The sequence below is a fragment of the Papaver somniferum genome, chromosome 1, assembly GCF_003573695.1.
Source record: "Papaver somniferum cultivar HN1 chromosome 1, ASM357369v1, whole genome shotgun sequence".
In the NCBI taxonomy this organism is placed as follows: domain Eukaryota; kingdom Viridiplantae; phylum Streptophyta; class Magnoliopsida; order Ranunculales; family Papaveraceae; genus Papaver; species Papaver somniferum.
Genome location: NC_039358.1, coordinates 26,226,063 through 26,241,868, shown reverse-complemented (window position 1 = coordinate 26,241,868; position 15,806 = coordinate 26,226,063). Strand labels below are relative to the sequence as shown.

At 34.9% G+C, this 15,806-nt stretch overlaps 1 pseudogene; it reads right to left on the bottom strand.

Moving 5' to 3' along the window:
• Window positions 1-811: 811 nt before the first annotated feature.
• LOC113361471 lies at window positions 812-8,182 on the bottom strand (annotated as a pseudogene).
• Window positions 8,183-15,806: the final 7,624 nt, after the last annotated feature.

The window sequence follows — 15,806 nt, the reverse complement described above, 5'->3', positions numbered from 1 at the left end:
GTAAGTTGACTGCGAGTTTTCCACTCCCTTGTCCTCCTCCCTATAACAAAAGTGAAAAAAATAAGAAGAAAAAAAGCTCTTCTCTTACATGTTACTTTCAAGGTTTTTTAGTTGCACATGACTACCTAAGTAAAAATAATTTCCGAGGGTTTTAAAGAAGATAAACACTTTCCTGCATGTTTTCTTTTCTTTTTTTTTAAAAGAAAAAATAAGAAAAATAAAAATAAACTCTTTTTTTACATGTTACGTTTTTTAGTTGCATATTGCTATCCACGTAAGAATAATTTCCGAGGGTTTCAAAGAAGATAAAGACTAGGCAAACTTTAGATGCCATGACCTCCACATTCTTAAATACAGTAGCATGATTTGACTTCCATGGGGAAGCCAACTTCGAATTTCCTTTAAGATGACATTCTTTAGCAAGTGCGTTTTTATGCTCCGGGAAGAAACCAATTCCCAGAGGCTTGAGTTGATTCTATCACTATGGACGGGTATAGGGCATGGACCTTTTTCTGAATAGAAAATTTTGCTAGAAAACAATGGAGGGTGACACAGACTTGACCTCCAAAAAAAAAAAAAAAAAAAAGAACGCAAAACCCCACCAACTGACGAACAAACTCTGTTCATCACTGTGAATCATCTGATGCGGATCTTTCGTTCAATCTCTTTCCGGTGTGACTGGATTCCATCTCAACAAACTAAGTACCTCTTACACTTCCTCTCTATTCAATCAATCCATCCTTCAATCAGAACACAGACAATAAAAGCAAGGAACTGAGAAGAAGGCAGTACAACAAGCACAGCGCAACAGTCAGAAGAAAAATTACTACCTTTTTGATTAGTGAAATAGATTATGTACAAGACTCGGTAATGGTGAGAAGTAAAAATGGGATAACAATTAGAACAAAAAGACCTCGAATGTTCACGAGAAGACAAATTTTACATCTCCCCATGATCACTGTGGACATAAATAAAGAATTAGGACCTACCACTACATACCTATGTGATGCTAAAGGAGGAAAAATTATCAAAACAAATAAATAAATGATAAATGAAAAGAATGATGGCGTTTTATTCTGATTTTCTATGCCATGGCTGTTTACAGTTTATTCTCAATCTCATCAATCGCAAACTTGAACGCCGATTTCCAATCAGTACTAGACAACTCATTAGAGAATCCCCTACGAATCTTCGTCAGTTGGTCGGCATTTGCCTTGAGAAGCAATTCTTTTAATACAGAATGCAAATCAGCAACAGATGGATCAACTTCCATTTTTAACTTTTTATTATGGGGTTGTCTAGTCAAATCCTCATCGAGATTATTATTTATTGATTTCCCGTGAGAGTAAGTTGATCCTGCATTCTGCTTAACGATATCCAAGGCATAAAGACTTTTTTCGCTTGAACGAAGCAGCTGACTCTCCAAGCCACAATAAGCATCAACACCTTCTGTGACCTGACAACAATTTCTAACTTAGTTAATCTGGATTTTGTTTTGTTTAAAAATGTATTTTCAAGAGTCCGGTTCTAACTATATGAGGGTATGGAACATGTCTGTCATTTGTGTTAAGGTCATGGAGTCATTTGTGTTAACTAAGGTCATGGAATATGTATGTCCTTTAATGACTACTTCGGATGCCCAACAATGGCGATCCTCAAGTCAGATGCTAAATATCAGACTCGAATTGGAATCGACGACTCCAACAGTCTGGAATCCAATTGACCCAAGTCAGGTTTCAGAAGCTGTGACAGCAAAGAATGAATGCCACCATAGTCTTTTAGAGAGAAGGATGTTCAATTTACCTTCACAATTTCTGGAGACAACAATCCAAACATTTCAAGACCATTGATGCTCCGGGGATCTTGCAATGAGGATGATGCACCTTGTCTACCTGAAGAATGATAATTTTGAATTTCTTTATTTAGTCTTTCTACTACCATTTCCCAGCACTTCTGCGCTGAGACATTAGTGAAAACCATATCTGGGTGGTGCTCTACTGTCACCTGAAAAAATGTGTAAAACTACCAAATATAAGTAATACTAGAATAATAAACACGGGGACTAAGAAAAGAAAATTATAACCATAGATCTCAAGTATATTGCTGGTACGTTGTTCTTTTTTTTTTTTTTTTTTGAAGCATTGCTGGTACGTTGTTTCTATTGTGGTAGTTCACACGCAGGTTTTATGTGTTCTTATCCTTATTCTTGGCACAGCACAAACTTTATAATATTAAATGGAATGACAATAGAAACTTAACCTTAAATAGTGGACCAAGGAGGCCAGCGTCCACAACTTCAGAAATATAGCTACACATTTTTGTTGGATCAACTACACTAAAGTAACCTACTCGGCTTTTAAATCCTGCCATGTTGAAACAAAAATATTAAACATGTTACAGCAAGTTTATACAAATATAAGAAAGGAAAAAGGAAAACACACACACAATATATATACATATAAATACATAAATATGACCGACGGTCTGATGGAGGTAATTGTGCAACACACCTTTGGGAAATTTGATCAGGTTACTGGACCATTGCTTTCCAGATACCACAGTTCCATGATTTAGAGGCTCAACATGCAACTTCTGTGCCTCGCATATTTGATCAGTCGGACAAACTTCTATGTTTGAATTGGATCTTTTGTTCTCGGCTCTTCCAGAGCTAGTTGATGCAACAGGAGAACATGGATGTGAAACTCTTACAAGGTCAATCCCGAACAGCTTAGGACCATTAGATGTACAAGGGTGCATTTCATCCATTGCACATTGAGTTGACTGATCGAAGTGAGAAACCGCAGATTCACAATAAGAACTTAAATTCTCTCGGATAAGTTGACCCTTAGTTTGTTCTTTATTGCCAAGGCTCATAGTTTCAGGCTCTACAGCTTCATCAGAACATCGATGAACTTTTTCTTTTTTAATGCTTGATGTGTAACTGTCGACCACAGAAATGGTAGAGGCTTTTCTAATGCAAATATCGTGTACTTCTGGTCCCTTTGATTCACAATCATCAGACACACTCTGGAAATTCAAATCAAAGCATCGGTCTGATCCCATACCTTTAACATCAACTTTATTTTCTGAGTGAATTACATCCTTGGAACAACTGTCAGACTTGCAAAGCTCATTCATGTTTGGGATTTCTTCTCTCGGTTTGGAACAAGATTCCTTTTCCGTTCTGTTAGTATACTCGAACTTGGATATCTCATTCCCTGGATCCAGCTTTTGGACATCAGCTGCTGTGTCCTCCGACACCCAACGCCGCAAGGATTCTAAGTTTTCCTTCCAAGCTTCAACTAGGGTGTTTAGTTCATCATACCATAGCGAAAATGAAAATCTCCGGCCTGGTTCACATGAACATAAATTTTTGCATGTTTAGGCATGAAAAGCGGTCAGATGAACATTTGCAACCACAAGCAGAGAGGTGCAAATCATAGAAGCATGAAAAACACTCTCTCTCCTTGGTTAAATCGAAAGTCACTGTCCATCCTCCGCGTCGTGAAATAATTGGAAGATATCTCTTCTTTTCCTGCTCCATTTGTACACGGGTCTGAAAATAAATGTCACATGTAATCAGGTTCAAGTTAAAAGAAAACCCACGTCCCAAAATAATACAGATAAAGAAAACATTTTACCTTGATTGCTGCGTAAGTATCCCATCCTTCCCACAAACACGTTTCCAACTAAAATTCTTGGTGTTTCCTTTCCAAGGATTAAGAGCCCTGGAGAGCACAAACAGCTTCCTAGCTGCCCCAAGAAGCAACTTATCATGGGATATAGATGTCTTTCGACACTGATCACTGTACAGCTCTACTGCACTTTGTCCATGTGGTAACCAGTCAACTGGAGCAACGTTCACAGCCTCAGCACAATTAAATCCACAATTGAAACCAGAGTGGTATGCCTTAGGGAAAGTCAGAACAAACTCTCCAGAACGCTGAACAACTCGGTAGACAGGAACACCCTCAGATTTTAGAACCGATGGAGAAACTGGGTGACCTGTTCGAGGCAAGGAACAAAGTCGATGCATGAAATCAATATGAAGTAGCAGAAGAAAGTGAACGAATGGCTTGACCTAAACTAGGATGGAAGAAAACCATACTAAGGTGAAAAAATGAACTACAGAATGTAGACTGGTCCATGAGAAAAAAGAACTGATTGAACGCACCATATTTTCATATAAAGTTCCTTGATTGATCTAATGTTTTTCCTAAATGAGATATTTCAAACTAAAAATTCAAACTAAAACTGCCAATATATACAGCCTTGTACCTACCTTAGTATCCTAGTGCACAACTTAAAGTTGAGGCAGTCCTGTCTTAGAAAAGCATAAGCATAAATTCCCTATTCGAACCTTTTGGGTCCTCCTAATCAGTGTTTCATTACACACAGGTCATTATACTGCCTTAACAACAGAAGCCATATTCCTTATGGTGTGACATTTCAAAATGTTCTGCCTTTAAGTCTATAAGAACTCTAAGAACTGATTGCAAATATTCCTTTAGTTTCTTTCTTTATCATTAAGGTTATAACCTTTTTCCTGATAAAAAAAATAATAGCACTAGTTTTCTAAAGTTTTATACTTCAATTAATAACCAGAAGGCAGCATTCACATACCATTCATGAAGTAAATCTGGTTGTTCTGCAAACAGATCAGGTAGATGTTTTCTCATAGCATCCTCCAATTCAGAAGCATGAGTTCCAGGGACTCCATACCAAATCTTAGGTTCACCCATATGCAAATAATTTAGCGAGTAAAGGTGGTGATCCTCGACATGCTGTTTAACCACCATAGAACAATGTTCATTATTTTAAGTTCTAAAAAAGCACTAAAATTCATCATACTAATTCCACAAAGCTTACCCAACAAAATGATGAGAAACACATGCCAATATCTAGCCATGGAACTAGAACCCCAGATATGTCTTCTCCTTCGAAACAAAGTACTGAACCTGGTAGCCGCGGAAAGTTATTTAGGTTTCCACCCACAACACATACTGGTCTGTATTGTTTTCAGTAATCAAGGACGATAATTTAGGAAATCCACTTCCAAAAACCCCATTTCCAGATCAGCTCCGTAATGAACCTGAAATTGTATGTATTAAGCATAACAGGCAAATTCCAAGAAATTGAAAACTAAAATATAATATCTCCTCGTACCTCAACTTCATCTGTTGGCTTCTCAACTATTCGCCAATATTCACCTTCTATCTCTTCTACCGATGGCACCGAAGATTTTGTTAAGTTCATCACCGAGAGTTAGTAGTTTATACTATCTTTAATATACTTTGTTCCGAAATACTTTTCTCTAAAATTATTGGCATATTCCTGAAAACTGCTCAGACTGAAATCTGAACCCGAATGAAATCCAAACTTCTCATCTGTGTCAGAGGCAGCACAGTCATTGCTCTCAGAACTTTCTGTTTTGGGACGCCTCCTGCTCGATCCCATCTTTGAGCGCCTCTTTCTCTTCCTTTTTCGGTGGCTACGATTTCGGGATTTTTTGCTCATGGACTCCCTGTTTTGAAGCTTGTCGACTTGTTGAATCCGAGTACCAAACTTAGCTTGCTCCCATATACCTTTTTCTCTTAAAGGACAAGGTGGCTGCCAGGAAGGAGGAGGTACGATACGGCATATTCCATATGGTTCTGCCTTCTCACGAATCTTTGCAATGTAACTTAGTGTGTCCTCAAATTCCTACCGGTTGTAACATCACATGAACAACAATTTGATTATTTTATTTTATTTTTCTACAGATTACCATCAACTCTACATAGATGTTAACGAACTACTGGTGTAACATTTAGCAACATACCTCATCATTAGGATAAAATACAGGAGCTTCATCAATCATGGGTCTGCATGCTCCATTTGGGTTCCACCTAACAGAAACCTGTTTTAACAAATCAAATGATGGCTTATTTTAGTCGATTAGACACTCAAAAGTTTGAAATTTACGGTTCAGAATAATCCCAAGGGATATAATGGATGGTAAAATAAACCGGCGGCTTATAAAACAAAATACACTTATGCAAGCAAATCAACAAAAATGTGTGCATGCGTCTGTGTGTAGAGCTACAAATGCAGTACGATAGCAATTTAACAACCTTCGCACCCTATCCAAATGTCTCCATAGATCTTACCGTTTACCCTGAAACCTTTGTTGGACTTCACAATTTGCCCTTACGTACCCAAGTCAATTATAAATACAATTTAACATCTAGCAAAAGGTTAAGCCATAATGTATACCTTCTGAGATTCCTGACTACCTGAGCATTCAGAGGTGCCATCATTTTGCCGATCATATCTTGCATTACCGTCCTGTAAGAAAGATATGATTAGAAGAAGAAAAAGTTATATGAACAGCAGAAAGGTAACAACATAATTCATAACTAAAATAGAACTCCAGGGGAAAGACAATTTGAAATTACAGTCATGAATGATTAGCTGCATGCAATATGTGCAGTGAGCATATGAATGGTGTCAACAAGTGGAGAAGAAAAGGTGATTTCCAATAGGTTACAATTTGGGATCACCTCAACCTCACTTAAAAATACTTGCACCCAACAACAATTGAGAGAAATAACGAAAGCATGGTTTGAAGTAGGAATAAGATGACAAATAGAAACCAGTGTATACAACATAACTGTCCATTATAAACTAAGAATGAGGAAGTCATGTAAGACGAAAAGCAGATCAACCTCCACAGACTTCCCACCATCAGATTCCTCTCCAGGACATAATATATTATTTCTACGTTTGCGAGAGCGTTTAACCTTCTTTTTCTCACCACTGATACTATCCGTGCCCATTTTTAATGGTTGCTGGTTAATTATAGCTGCCATGACATGACTGCCTGAAAGTAGTGCAGTAGAGGCAAGTTCACTTTTAATGGCAGTGTGCATTTCTGACGGAGAGCTTCCATAAGTCAAGGATGTTGTGTGTTCTTCATGAATTGATTGTACACATTTTGCGGCCATTAATATCTGAGTCCACGCATAAAGAAAATGTTAAAGATACTGAAACTTATTGTTTATTTATTTTAATCAGTAATACTGAAACTAATTATTGAGATTAAAAAGAAAAATAGCTCCACTATTTAGCAAATTGACAATCTTGTCTGAAAATAATTTACAACTGAACCTAGAGAAACAAAAATACATATGAGATAATAATAATATGAAGCCAATACGTGAAATACCTAATCCTTACAGAAAGGTCACAAGTATAGCGATGAAAAAGAAATATCAAATCAAGTTATTCATCATGTTAATTAACACAACAAAAGAACAAGAAACCCTGATCCTTCTACAAAGCTCAAAAGTAGAGGAAATACCAAATCAAGTTGTTCATCATGCTAATAAAACTATACAGACCCATGTTTCAGATTCTTCTTTTTCAGGGAACAATATTATTTGATTATAGAAACAACAGATTAACCCAAAAAGTAAGTTGTAAAATTTTCCGTTGTCTGCAACTAAACAAATATATCACAACTAAACAAATATATCATAATTGATCTAACAATACAACGATATTACCTAAATTCTCCAAATAATATATTATACAACTTGATAAACAAGATTATATCATCAGGTACGGAGGAACGGAAACGCAATCACATTGATGAGAATCTTAATGCAATGGTTTCATGGACCAAAAGATCAAGAAATCACCTTATGGATAGAACGGATCTTCAATTAACACAAAAAAAAAACGTTTGCTTTTAAAGAAAACATATTTTGAAAGGCAGAAACCAAATTCAATTAACAAGAAATCACCAAACATACAAGAATCAACAACTACCATACATATATATAAAAAAATTACCCTTGAAATCCTAAAAAGGAATGATTTTTACACCAAAAATTAAATCAAATCTGGCTATACAAATTCAGTTAATAAGCTTTTGAGAATCTGAATTCTACAGAAACTCTATAGATACAGGGTAATCCCACAGATTCAAGGATTCTATCATACTATACTCAATCAATGTTAAACATGAACAAGAAAAAAAACACATCACATATAAACAAAATCACAACAAAAGAATAAAAACAAACTCATCATATGAGGAAGAAGAGATTTATACCATAATTGATTAAGATCCAAGATAATGAAATCCAAAGTACTTATTTTCTCAATTAATTATTAATCTAATAAAAACAGAGTAAACATATTCCAATTTTTAAAAAGCAATAAAAATAAACAAATAAAATTATACCTTAAAAACAGCTAAAAATCAAAACTGAACAATGCGTGTTATTATGGTGTTTTACTTCGATCTCCCTTTTGTTCCTGTTTGTCTCCGTCTCTAACTATGCCTAGAACAGATATTTTTACTTTTTAGTCCTTGGAATATTTTTTATATTATAAAACAGTGTCAATATATTCTTATGTTATGTTTTGAGGTGCGATATGCAGCATGATTTCCAAGGGAGTCAGAGTCATGCTCAGGAGGATACCTTCTGACACAAGGATTCTTATATTCTAGGAAACTTACAGAAGTTGTTGGTCTTTTATTTGATGAAGTCGTAACTTTTCATCTCCTCGAGACTCTCCCGATTTTAAGAAACATGTTTAGAGCCATACTCATTTTTTTTTGAGGCATACTCATTCATTATATTATCTAGGGTGGATTTATAAGAGATGTCTAAAGGTAGTGCAATTACTTATATATCCTTAAACAATTTAAATTATTAGAGTGTTCTTATCATCAAAAACCTAAAATCAAAAATCAAAATAAACTTTAAACTCAAACATCTTGGACTCAAATTCAATCAAGAAATTGATCAAGCAAAGCAAACACGAATCGAAGTGAGCGATGTTGGAGTGCGAAATCCAAATCTCAATTGCTCTTATATGTATTTTAGAATGTATGTCTAACAAACTCATCTTGTTTTTGATTGATTTTATTTTGTTTGATCGATAGAATATGATTTCAAAGATGAAATTAGGGTTTTCAGAAGATCAGTTCGGCTGATCTTGGAGTATCAATTTTGAGCCGAACCTAGTGTAGATTTAGAGAAACACTATGTTCGGCTAATGCGACTTTGCTAGATTTTGTTCGAATCAGCCGAACCAAAACTCGTCAGTTACAGAGTGAAGTTCGGCTGATAACTTTTCAGCCGAACCTCAGTTTTTTGAAAATATACCTAGGTTCGGCTGATAACTTTTCAGCCGAACCTCAGTTTTTTGAAAATATACCTAGGTTCGACAGACAAGTTATCAGCCGAACCTAGGTATATTTTCAAAAAACTGAGGTTCGGCTGAAAAGTTATCAGCCGAACAGTTCATTTGGTCAGTAGATCTGGGTTTTAAAAATTAAATTTTTTGCCAGATTTAACTTATAAAAAGAAATTAAACCTCGTATAGAAGTCTACCTATGATTTGAATCACATATTTTGGTCACTTCTAATCATTAAAATCTCAAAATTCAAAACCCAAGTTTTTTTTTCACTTCTTCTTCTTCCTCTCAAGAATCCCAACTCTCTCACATAAATTTGATTTATCTACTAATTCACCACTAATAATATAATTTTTAATCAATCCTTAAAATTCCTAGCTAATCAAATCTAATCATAATCATTAACACCAATTATGTAAGGGTAGTTATGCCATTATCAAAAAGGGTGGATAAGGGGTGATGTTGTTTTTTATTTGGTGACCCTATTTTGGCATTATTTAGTATGCCTCAAAAAATTTCAGTATGCCTCAAAACAGGTTTCGATTTTAAGGGTGTTCTAATGCCGTAGAAAGATAAAGCCCATGGAATTTTGGTGTAAGGTCCCAAAAAATTAATTGTGCCCAAAAAATTTTTTTGGTTTCTGTAACATCCATAATTACGTGGAATTAAAAAATGTGTGCATAACCCGTTATCCATTCTATTTTCTTCAGGGATATAATTGCCAAGCAAACTAGGATAAAACATATCTAAAATGTTGTGTCTTATAATTTTACAAATTTTATCTCCTTGGAAAGTTTTTAAAGAGATTTACACACCGAGTAACAATACCAAATTTAATTTTTTTTTACGAAAAGTCCGAGATAATTGTTCTTTTAGACTAAAATTTTGAAAACTTGATGAACCATTATAGAGCCACTAAAAACACATTATGCATACACCACAAAAGATGCATAATACATTATGTAACTGCCAAAAAGAATGCATAACACATTATGCAGACATATTTTGGTTTATACATCCACTAATTTGATTATACGACCACTAAAACAATGTACGTACCTAAAAAATAACATTCGAATAAGGAAAAAAAATTGGATAAAAAATGGATTCTTTCTATGTTCAATCAATCTTAGGTAATGACTTTAAACGGAATATAATTTAAATGGATTGAAGTTTATGGACGGATGAATCCTATTTCTATTGGATTATAATTTGTATATGATGCAATAGAGATGATGACTTAAGGAGAAAGTATTTCTGATGCTAACAGTCGCCATCTTGATCCCAATTTAATGGAAGTAATCATTCCCCCTTTATATCGTCTAAGTTTGAAATTCAAGTTGATTAGTATGATTAATTTTTATATGTTTGTGGTTTCGAGTTTTGATGAAATAGTGATGTAATCAGACATCAATCACAACATAGATAACAATGAGCTTTCTATTGATTTTGCAGGTTTGCACCAAAACCCTATACGTTTATGTAATTCGGCTATGGAGGATATTCATAAGTGACAGTAGATGTCAATGGTTTCAGGGTTACGTTGACATTGTTGATAAGACTAAATATCGCCATATCTGAAAGAGGGATGCCGCCAATATTAGGAACTGCTCACTTGGAGATGGTAGTTGGTGCAAAAATGCGGTTGATGATGGTAGTTGAGACCTAAAAATTGGTTAATGTTGCACTGTGTTCGAAAATTTTCTCAGAACTCATATTCAACTCTAGATATTGAATAGCAAATTGGTTATTTGCACCGTGTACGGTTAAAAATGTTAACACTTGTGCAAAGAAATAAAAAGAACATGAAACAAAAAAATTTAATCACTTGGTCGAACGAACCATTCCACAAATGTGTTCTTTAAGGAAAAGGTTTTACACTCCTCTAAATTGTTTAGGCCAAGAACCTTCTTCTTTTTTTTTGAAGAGACTCTGATAAATACTTTATAAATTGACAACACAGGCTCCAAGCCTGTATTTCCCACCAAGTTAAAAGATACTTTGGAATAGGTTACCGTTGACTCTTTCTGCGCGCTAGAGTGGTACTTTGGTTGCCGGGGGTGGATCGATGGGAAATTTAGACCAGGTAGTCCATTTATTTTTAACCATACAACACTTGGATGCATTCCCAAAAGCTAATTCATATGCATCAGAAAAAAAGAAGAAGTACAAAGCTAACTTATACCCGTGCCATAACAGTCTATAATACAAAACAAATTTTAGACAAGTTAGGCAAGATAAAGAGAGGTCCAGATTTTTTTAGGAGAAGATAAATCGATGGTCATGATTTATTCAACTTAAAAAACATTATGAGTGTTTTATTAATTAGTGTCTCATTTATTGCTCATACAGGATAGTTCATTAAATTTTCATTATAAATGTCCTCTTAATCAATCTAATGAATATATATTTCCACTAATAAAAATTACTTCCTTTGTTTATAAAAAATATGTTGGTTTCCTTATTTGGATATGTCAAAAAAGAAATAGGCTGGAGTTTACTAGCTACCCTAAAGGGACCACTTCTCTCTGTTATTTTTCACTTTTAACACAGGAATGAGACCATTTCTCTCTCCCCTTTTCACTAATATCAAATGAATGGGACCAGGGACATATTAGAAAAAAATATGAAAAAGTGGCTACGATAATTAGTTTTCTTAGTCTTTGTGCAAACCAAACAAGGTTGTTTTTAGAAACAGAGTATATCAATAGAGATTAGTGGTGGTAGTGTAAGAAGAGTGGTTGGTAGACATGGTGACGGGTGTAAGTGAGTGGTGGAGGCGATAATACTTGTGTTGGTGGAAAAAATAGTGGAGATGGTGATTTTATAGTGGTGAGTGTTGGTGAATAGTCGTGGACAATATTAGTTATGTGTATTTACAATACGAATAACATTTTATTGTGAAAGATGTAGTTGGTTGTTTTTAACACGATTGATAAAAATAGATACAATATTTTGAGGATGATACCATACTATTTAGGAAAAAATGATCATAAACGTTGGATCACCTAAACGGTACCCTGCTACCTATAATACCAATTATATAAATCATAGTTTTAACCGTTAAAATAAAATTGACTGCAATATAAAAGAGAATATAACAATAAAAAATAAAATGAAATAATGTTTGTTCAACCAAAACTTTATGCATGGTGCTTGTGATTCGAAGCACAACCAACGGACAATGGTAGGGCTGAACATGATTTCGGTTTTCCGCTAGAACCTGGCCGAACCGGACCGATTAAGAGGAAACCAAACCGGGTCATTTACTAATGGATTGGTTATGGTGTAGAAAGTAGAAAACCGATAGTATTGGTTTTGGTTTTGGTTTGGTTTGACCTCAAAAACCGAACCGAAAACCATTGGAAAACCGGTTAGATTAAAACCTAAAATTTAATCTACACCTTTCGTAATAACCTAAGTAATAACATCAATACATTGTCGACCTAATTCTCACTTCATTTCTCTTCGCCTCCTTCTTCAGTTCACAGAACAGAAACCAAAGACGATCGAACTCAGTTATCAAGATGTGTTCAAAAATCAAATCATGAATCATAATATCTAGTATAATCTAATTTTATCCTTCTTTTTCTTCTCCTCCTTCTTCTCATAGAGTCTAATCATAACTCAGTTGTAACCTGTCAGTGTTAGCTAGGGTAAATTAGAAGGTATCATTTTCAAACGAAGTAAATAAGTGAACATCTAATTGCTTTTAAAAGGTATCATTTTATCATATTTATGTACTTGGGTTACTTGATTTACACGATTTATGTTTAACCTAGGGTTTACTAAAATGATTTTACATGTTTTGTTTTTTTCCAGTTGATTTCTTAGATTCAACTATGGAGGAATCAGGATCAATACCAGTAAGATATTTTTCCTCAAGAATTCGAAAATTAGGGTTCTAAAATTTGGGTGTTTTCTTGAACTTTGATTTTATTGATGTAGCCTATAGTATGTATATGTGGTATAAGTAAATGGACGAACTTTGTAGTAATTGTAAACAAAAAAGAAAAAAGAAAATTGAGAAATATAATGAAGTAGTATGCATCTTATGTTCATTTCTCAATGAAATTCTATGCCTACATTTTTATTTGTTATTTTGTGTGCTTTGTTGTCTCTGTATTTAGAAAATATTTGATATATGAAACTGAGATGGGGAATTCTTTGAATGGGTGAATGTGTCTGAAAAGGTATGACAGAACTGTTTATGGGTGTCAGAATTATGAATTCTGGGCGAAACAATTTCCACCAAGTATGAGAACTTTGGCTGGTTCTTTTTTTTTCTTAGTTTAGCTTGTGCAAATAGCGTGAGTTCTTTCCTCATAAGTCTGATTCACATAATAAGTCATTCTGCATTAGGTTATAAGGATGGAAGTAATCCTGGATGGTTAGGTGGTACTAAATTAAATTTGTTGCATTACATTTTTTTTGCTAGTCGTTATGTTGATACAAGTAAAAAGGATGAAGAAGGAGAGAGAGAGAGACGTAAAATTGAATTCCTAGGCAGTTTCATTAGCTTGTGTTCTTTAGTTTTGGTTAAAACTATAAAAAGTTTGTTCCTCTCTTGTTTTTAGATGTGATGAGTTATTGATTGTTAGTCTACAGCTTGTGTACAATTCTTACATAATATGCTTTTTGCAGAGTTAATACGAGTACATAAAACTGTTAACTTAGGATTTTTGAGTGCACTTTGATATGTTTTTTTTACATGTTATCTGATTTGAATTTCTGCCTTATGAATATTCAGGCTTCCGTTAACTTAAATGCAACGTTTCCACCACTACATCCTCCTCTAAGATCTTCTAACGCCAGTACAAAAGTTAGTTCAGTTGGACAAGTACCAACTGCAGGTGAACCATCTCCATCTTCACCACCTGCCAATGTTTTCGTAGCTGGTACCATCACTGCATCAGCTGCTAAGAAGCGGAAGAAAACTTCATGGGTATGGGAACAAGTTGATCAAGACCCTGAATATTGGATAATGGTAACTTGTAAGAAATATAAACTGAGAATGAAAGCCGACTCTTCGAAGAATGGGATCGGCTCCTTGGGTAACCATTAAAAGAGATGTCTGAATATTGCTACTTCTGGTCAGTCGACTCTTTCTTTTGAACCTGCTAGGCTGGGAGAAAACGAGAAGTTAGTTGCTGTAAATTTTTGTCGGGATTCGTGTATAAAACATTGGTTATATTCATCATAGTAGATGAGCTGCCTTTTAGAATAGTTGGGGGGGAAGGTTTCCGAGAATTTTGCAGGGTACTTGAAAGAAGATTCAAGATACCATCTCGTATCACTATACAACGAGATGTTATGGAACTGTTCGCATCTAAGAATGAGAGATTGAAGAATTATTTCAAGGTTAATAAAGTCAGAGTTTGCCTCACCACTGACACATGGAGCTCACTTCAAAAGTTGGGATATATGGTTATTACTGCAAATTGGAGAGATGCTAATTGGAAGTTGCACAAGAAGATAATTAATTTCATCCAAATTGTAGGTCATAGTGGTGAGACTATTGGTAGGATGATAGAAACATGCTTGTTAGATTGGGAGATCGAAAATGTGTTTACTATAACTTTAGATAATATTTTTTCCAACGATGTAGCTATATCATATCTTAAAAAACAAGTGCTCAGAAAGAATTCTGATTAAGTGAAAGGTTTCTTACAAGTCAGATGTGCTACTCATGTCATTGCCATTGTTGTGAAGCATGGAATAAAGGAGTATGACATGGCAATTAAAAGAATAAGAGCAATGGTCAAGTATTATATGAGTTCTTTTGCAAGATTGAAAAAATTCATGGAGTGTGCCGCTTTCGAGAAGATCGAATGCAATAAAGGATTGGTCTTAGATGTAGATACCCGTTGGAATTCAACATTCACAATGTTAGACTCGGTTGAGAAGTATCGGCCAGCTTTTCAGAGGTTAGAATATGAGGACAAGGCATTTAAGAAGAAGTTTTGTTTTGTTGAAACTCAAATTCCTTCAGTTGCTTCTACTTGTAGTACTTCCACTATTAATAACCAACCTAAATGGGATGCATGAAGACCAAAATGCAGACTTAAGTTTCGACGAAGAAGTTATTGCTACTGCAAGGAGAGGGAAGAAACGCAAGCAAACAAGTTCTGATAAGGCCCCACCACCACCTCCTTTGCACGCGCCATACCCTTTAGATTGGTCGTATGTTAGAGCCTTCGCGAAGTTTCTGAAGGTATTTTTTGATTTTACTGTCAAGTTCCCCGCTTCTACTCATGTTACTGCACACGAATTCATGTTTCATGTGAGTGTTATTCATCGAACTTTAAACACATGGGTAAATCACTGAGATACATTTCTTTTCAGCATGGGTCTTAAAATGCAATGTAAATATAACAAAGTTATGAAAAGATGAATATTATTACGTTTATTGTTCTATTGTTGAATCCACAAGACAAAAAATTAGGATTAAATTTTCTTCTTGGCATGTTAGGTATTCTTGGTGGTTATTTGAGAACAGAATTAATGGAACTTGTAATGAGGGATTTTAAGGCTCTTTTTGAAGAGTAATGGGATGTCCAATTTAGTGTTGAAAACTCAATAGTTGTAACAGATCGTAGTGGTGGTAATATTG